The sequence below is a fragment of the Colobus angolensis genome, unplaced genomic scaffold, assembly GCF_000951035.1.
Source record: "Colobus angolensis palliatus isolate OR3802 unplaced genomic scaffold, Cang.pa_1.0 Scaffold75, whole genome shotgun sequence".
Taxonomy (NCBI): Eukaryota; Metazoa; Chordata; class Mammalia; order Primates; family Cercopithecidae; genus Colobus; species Colobus angolensis.
In genome coordinates this window covers 9290826-9298152 of record NW_012121265.1, presented here as the reverse complement: position 1 = coordinate 9298152, position 7327 = coordinate 9290826, and the positions used below count along the sequence as shown (strand labels likewise).

Here is a 7327-nt window from a genome sequence, read left to right as displayed (position 1 = left end):
ATCACTCGCCATCAGAGAAATGCAAATCAAAACCACAATGAGATACCATCTCACACCAGTTAGAATGGCAATCATTAAAAAATCAGGAACCAACAGGTGTTGGAGAGGATGTGGAGAAATAGGAACGCTTTTTGTATTTCTTTAAGCATTCACCACCCAACCCACAGCAGCATTTGCACTTACACAACCCTAAGCAGTCAACAGCCCTTATAATACCACTTCACAGATGGAGAAACTGAACCTGAGAATGGTGAAGTGACTTGCTTGGCCACAGAGCATGGGAAACTCAAGTTTGCTTCCTAACCAGCTCTCTTTCTTCCTCCTGCAAGGGCAGAATGAGATCATAAATAGGAAAGCACTTGGAAAAGAAAGAATCTCTATTGATGCCAGATGTATTATTATAAAGCCAAACCGAAGTATAGGGTGACCTTGTTATCACCCCCAGAGGTGGAGATGCTTACAGATCTGGCCGGCTGAATCTCCAGGTACCCTGGGGAGAGTATCTAGGGCTTTCTCCAGCAGGGTTAAATTTTGCATGTTCCTGACATCACTTTCTCCAGAGGGGACCCATCATAAAGAAAAGAGTGACATCCCCTAATTCCTTAAAAACATCATCCCCTCAGTTTTGCACAACTCAGGCCAATCCACACGTCAAAGGGTAATAGTGTTGATGTCAGGATTCAAAATTTATAGACAGTGTGGACATATGTGATGGTTTGTTTGGGGAAATGGATTTGTCATGTGCAGGATATATGGCACCAGATAAAACATCCTGACAATACTACACGATTGGGGAGGAGGGGGCGCGCAAGGATATTATTTTGAAAGTACACTGTTATGACATTTAAAACATTCCAGAGTGAATGCTGAGAAGATCCAGAGGTTAATGTGATGCTGGGACATGCAGCTGTGCAGGACCATAAAGAATCATCCATTTTGTATCACAAAGTACATTTTTCATCTTCTTCTCCCTCAAATCATGGAATTGGGGGCAGTGGCATTTTAAGCAAATTTGATTTAAGTACATTTAAAAGAGACTAATACACAAGTAATAATAAAGGTTCATCATTTTGAAATTTTGAAAACAATCCAAACCGGGAGTGGTGGCTCACGCCTGTAATCCCAGCACTTTGGGACGCCGAGGCGGGCAGATCACAAGGTCAGGAGATTGAGACCATCCTGGTTAACAGGGTGAAACCCCTCTCTACTAAAAATACAAAAAAAAAAAAAAAAATTAAATGGGCGAGGTGGTGGGCACCTGTAGTTCTAGCTACTGGGAGGCTGAGGCAGGAGAATGGCGTAAACCCGGGAGGCAGAGCTTGCAATGAGCCGAGATAGTGCCACTGCACTCTAGCCTGGGTGACAGAGCGAGACTCTGTCTCAAAAAAGGAAAAAAAAAGAAAAAAGAAAAGAAAAGAATCCAATCCAAATAATCTAAAAATGAAAATTTGTCCAAAATTGCAAGATTTTTGACCTGCAATCCCAGCGAACTATAAACTGTGTCTTCTCTTGCCAGCTGGCCAACATAAATGGTTGCCCTCCTTTGCCAAGAGGAATCTTATATCATGGGTTTGTTTGTTTGTTTGTTTTCTACTCATCTGAGGTCTCATAAAGTGCGACCCTAACAAAATGCAGCTTCGTTATACTTAGATGCAGTAAAGTTTTTCACAGGGCTTATTATATATAGGCTTTCACACGTCTGCTATTTTAAACCTCACAATAGCGTAGATAATGCCATCCTCATTTCACAGAGGAGAAAATGGAAGCTTAAAGGATTTCAGTAGCTTGCCCATGGTTATGTAGCGAGGAAGTTGCAGAGCCAGAACTCACATTCAGAGCTTCTGTCTCCTCTCCACCACAACCACTCAAGCCAAAAGAGATGAATTTGACTGCATTTGTGCATGTAGTCATTGTTCTCCAGGCATGTGTCAGACACTGTGCTAGGCACCAGGTCAGTGAGGACAGGAAGATTCCAGAACCAAGATTTCACAGGGGCAGGCAGTGCTACAAGGCCTAGGGTCGGAAGTTCCAGGTCAGTTCCAGCAGGTATCAGTATCTGGAGATTTGCATGGCAGTGAGAGATGGACAGAGGTGGGGTGGGTCCCCTTCACCTGGATAGTGTGTTGAACAGCACAAACAGAGCTAAGAGTGCTTCCCTTCTAGGTCAGGTTAACTTCACACCAGAAATTATGGAGATTCATTTTAAGGATAGAAATAGAAATGAGAAAGGTCAGTCAAGTCGGTAGGACTCTTGTGTGAACCAAGCTAAACCACCGGGCTGCACAGAAAGAAAAAGAACCATGGCCCAGCCTAGGGAGTTTGGGAGTCTTAGGGAGTTTTGTTCTTGGTTTGGAGTCTGGAAGCTGGGAGTCTAATCAGCAGGTTATCTCATGGACTTTCAGATCTGGTGCTCACTGGTCCCTGGCATTCTACCATTACCACGCTTCTGCTGTTTCCTTTCTCTCTCCTTCTACTTCAGCTGCTCCTGTTGCAACCGACCAAGTCCTTTCCACCTTTCTTCCCTCCCCATAGAGCTGCTTGTTCAGCACTTCTATGACTTCATGAATTCTATTTACTGTTTTTTTCTCTCTGTGTGTCTTTTGGCTTTTGTTCTTCCTACCAACTGATTCTCTCACTCTCTCTTACTAATTATTCTCTTACTCTCTTACTCCCGAGGGAGAACCATTCACTTAAACACTATTTCCCTTTGGTGCAAAGGTCTTGCACCAGGCTACTTTTTAGACTGCGGGCCAACCTATGCACTAGCTGACCTTGGGTCAAGTACTCACTCCTGATCCAAGTAGCCATGATGCTGGGGATGGGGTAGGGGTGGGGTCCTATGGGACACAGCGTGACCACCTACCTGTGCATAAAGAGCTTAAGGCCATTTCCTCAGCAAGGAACTGTAGGTGTACGGTTGCGAGATAAATGCCATCTATGGGAAGTGCTTCTATTAGGAAATTATTCACTGTTTATCTGAAATTCAGATTTAATTGTGCATCCTGTTTTTTATCTGGCAACGAGGATACACAATTAAATCTGAATTTCAGATAAACAGTGAATAATTTCCTAACAGAAGTATGTCCCATAGATGGCATGGGACATGCAAATATTATTTCTTGCTAAGCTGAAATGTAAATTTGTTGCTAAGCTGAAATGTAAATTTAATAAGGTGTCCTGTATTCTTTTTTTTTTTTTTTTGAGACGGAGTCTCGCTCTGTCACCCAGGCTGGAGTGCAGTGGCCGGATCTCAGCTCACTGCAAGCTCCGCCTCCCAGGTTTACGCCATTCTCCTGCCTCAGCCTCCCACGCAGCTGGGACTACAGGCGCCCGCCACCTCACCCGGCTAGTTTTTTAAATGTATTTTTTAGTAGAGACGGGGTTTCACCGGGTTAGCCAGGATGGTCTTGATCTTCTGACCTCGTGATCCACCTGTCTTGGCCTCCCAAAGTGCTGGGATTACAGGCTTGAGCCACCGCGCCCAGCCTATATTCTTATTTGTTAAATCCAGCAACCCTATATAAGGGGAATTATTAGAAGAACTTGTAGATGTCCCTCGAAGGCTTGGCCAGTTCAAAAGAGAAAGGAGGTAGGAAAGCTAAGGCCATGGATGCAGAGACGGACATCCAAACTAGTCGCCAAAATCAAGGGACAGGAAGCAGGTATAGGAAGCCAGAGACGATCAACCCAGAGATCCAGAGAAGGAATCCATGGGTGGGAGAAGTAGGTGGAAGGTGGTCCTATGTACATGCCTGATGCAGAAAACTGTTGTTCCCAGCTAGCTTGTAGGTGATCTCCATGGGCAACATGTGGGAGGGAGTCCTGGAAGACAGGCAGGCAGCAGGATTCTACTCATGGGTCCATCCAGACAAGGGACATAACCTGTGCCTATCAATTGGAAGAGGGAGATGTTAACGACATTGTCCAGAGAGTCAAAGCAAAACTCAATTGTTTCAATTAGGCAAAGGTAGCCACAGTCTGTAGTTGAGGAAGCAAGCAAGTCTCTGGGACATACCCCATGCCACTGGGATACTGGGCTCAACTAAATGAGCACAACTAAATTGAGGTCCTACTTCTGCAGGCTGGAGACTCCAACCAACCATCTGCCAAGATAAGGTGGGCTCAGGAACCAAAGAAGGGTTTGATTTCCTAGCAAGGAAATAAGGCAAGATCACAGGAGTAGTGAGGGAGACAAGGCCTAGAAAGATCCTCTCAGATAAATGTCCCTAGGGCGCCTGCATCAAACCTGTGGGCAGGCAGAGAGGAGTGAAATGGTTTGGGCTTTGGTTTGGTTTTTGATCATGTTGCACCACAATTCACACTTTATATACTAATTTAACTTTACTAGGTGGGTTGCATGCTAATATTTCCTAATCTCTAATCTCTTTTATTTCATTTCTATGTTGTTTAGAAATATGATTCACTACATTGATTTCATAGCCCATTAATGGGTCATACCTCATAGTTTGAAAAACATCAGCTTAGATTATATTCAACACACCTTTGGACTATTCATTTTTCTTATCATTGGCCCTTGGTAATGCCATGTTTTGAGATGTCTGCACTTCTCATACAACCCCTTCTCTGAGAACAGTTTCCCACTTCCCCCAGATGGGCTCCCCAAAGGCATTGAGGCTCTGGACCTCTGTGCCTACAACATGATGTTTCCAATCTGAGCATGAAAACTGTCCAAATGGACCACCAAATGTTTTCTTCCAGAAATCTGGAATTCGGCCATTGAGTTTAATAGTTGGATGGTGGGTGGTCCTTGAGACAGGACTATACAAGATACGTTTGTACAGGTTGTGGACCACACAACTCTAGAAATTACCAGTGACATAGACTATAGGTAAAAGGTGCTCCCTTAAGAGGCTTAGTGTACAACCTGTACGACTGTACATGACAACCCTGCTGGAGTTGAAAGTTAATTTAGTTCCAGGGCTAAAATGACTGAATTCTATCAAGTACATATGAAACAAGGTTTAAAAAAAAAAAGCTTTTCTGATATTACCAGCTAGAACCTAAATTTATTTTAGGGAAAGAACTATCTTTGCATGGGAAAGTAACATGATAAGCTGCTCAGGAAATCCTTCAATAACAAACATAAGTTGGTACCAAGACATCAGAGAAGGACAAAAGACACTCCACTGGACATAAAGAAGAAATCTTCTTGGTTTTTCCCCTAAAATGTAGAGAAATAGTTGAGCAATCCTATATTAGGAGGAACCTGGCAGACCTGCCAGGAATGCCAATCTATCAGCAGTAGTGAAACCTCACTAGGATAATTTAAATGTCAATAAAAATGCAAAGAAAATTGACAATTTTTTTTTTTTTTTTGAGACGGAGTCTCGCTCTGTCCCCCAGGCTGGAGTGAGTGGTGCGATCTCGGCTCACTGCAAGCTCCGCCTCCCGGGTTTCCGCCATTCTCCTGCCTCAGCCTCCGGAGTAGCTGGGACTACAGGGGTCTGCCACCTCGCCCAGCTAGTTTTTTGTCTTTTTAGTAAAGACGGAGTTTCACCATGTTAGCCAGGATGGTCTCGATCTCCTGACCTCGTGATCCACCTGTCTCGGCCTCCCAAAGTGCTGGGATTACAGGCTTGAGCCACTGAGCCCGGCCAGAAAATTGACAAATTTAGGCTAACAAAACTCAGAAAGAGAAAGATACATTTTTAATGAACACTTTGATAAGCCACATGGGGTTGGGGTGAGTCTCCAGGGACATGGTTGTATAAAAACAGACAGTTGTCTTTAAAAAAAAAAATAATAATAATAATAATAATAATAATAATAATAACACTTCTAAAAAGGATGGGTTGAGCAAAATCCATTTATTCTATTTTATTCTATACATTTCTTCTATTTTAGTAAGTTGTGCATATTGGGGCCAGAGCTGAATTGCTCAGGATGACAGAGTAGAGGCTGAGTGTGGTCCTCCTACTTTGCTTTGTACCCCAGGCACGATTCTGCCTCCCCTCCAAGTAGCGATTTGAAAAATCATCCAACTGTTAGATTTCCCATCTACCAACTTGTTAGTCTTTCCAGAGCATCCAAGGGCTTTTGTCTGGCTCTTGGTACAAGTAAAGGGAAAAAAGACAAATAGAGGGAGAGAGAAGAATGAAAACAGAGAGACAAGTTGGGGCCAGGTGAAGTGAAGGGCCAGGGATACTCACCAGTGGTGGGTGACTTAAGGGTGGTGACATGTCTGTTTCATTTGAGGTTTGCACCCCTGTGAGTGTAAGCCCTTCCTCTACTTATTCGTCACCAATTTCTCACTACAACCTCTTACACTCATAAATAATTTGTGTGAGTGAGAAGTATATATGTATGTGTGTGTAACTCAAAAAAAAAAAAGGATAAAGGGTGGAACGGAACAGAGACCAGCCAGGTATGGTGGCTTGCACCTGTAATCCCAGCATTTTGAGAGGCCAAGGCAGGAGGATTGTTTGAGCCCAGGAGTTCCAGGCTGCAGTGAGCTATAATTGTGCCACTGCACTCCAGCCCAGGCAATAAAGAATGACTCTGTCTCTAAAAAAAGAATGAAAAAAAAAAAAAGGGAGAGAGCGAGAGAGACCATTTGAGCTAAAGACTTCAAAAGGGAAAGGAATCTTTAAAAACAGAAAACAGAAGCTCCACTGGGAATTCAGAAATATCTTGGGAAAGCTTTAGATACCCATATGATAAGGCGATCTTTCCAATTTCACCTAGACCTTAGGGGAAAGGGAAGCTCCAGCTAACAACTGAGTTACGTGCAGAATTGCAACAAAAGCCAGTCTGCAGAGAGAGAATGTGTTAAGCACACACAGAGAAAAAGAGATCATGTTGCTTCTTATATTAATTAAATAAACTAAGCTGTGGTAATGAGCATACAAAATCTTGTAATTGCTCAAAAACAATAGGAGTTTATTTTTCACTCACCCAGTATCCAACTGAAGACAGCTCTCCCAGTTGAAGACAGCTCCCCTCCATGTGATGATTCAGAAACCCAGGCTCCTTCCGACTCCTGGCTGCACTATTCCTTAGGGTCTTGGGCCTCATCACTGTCTGTATTCAATCAGCAGGAAGGAAATGAGAGCAAGGAGAGGGCACACCGGCTTCTTGGCCTGGAAACGACCCACACCACTTCTACTCATATTCTGTTGGCTAGAACAATCATGTAGCCACACCTAACTGCTTGTACAGCCAGGAACGTGTGGTGTAGCTGTGTTCAGGATGAAAATAAAATGGATTTTTAGTAAACAGTTATCAGTCTATCACAGTCCACCCTCCTGTAGGCCAACTGTCCATTTGCATCCTTCTTCCCTCATGGAGACTACACCCATGCCCTCCT

At 43.6% G+C, this 7327-nt stretch overlaps 1 long non-coding RNA gene across 1 annotated transcript in view; it reads right to left on the bottom strand.

Moving 5' to 3' along the window:
• LOC105501812 overlaps positions 1-7057 on the bottom strand; it is a 12650-nt gene extending 5593 nt beyond the window's left edge. The window contains exons 1-3 of the long non-coding RNA XR_001000243.1: positions 6916-7057; positions 1259-1379; positions 242-322 (exon numbers count right to left, since the gene is read on the bottom strand). This is a non-coding gene — a long non-coding RNA (uncharacterized LOC105501812). The remainder of the gene's footprint in view (positions 1-241; positions 323-1258; positions 1380-6915) is intronic.
• Between the last annotated feature and the right edge of the window lie 270 nt (positions 7058-7327).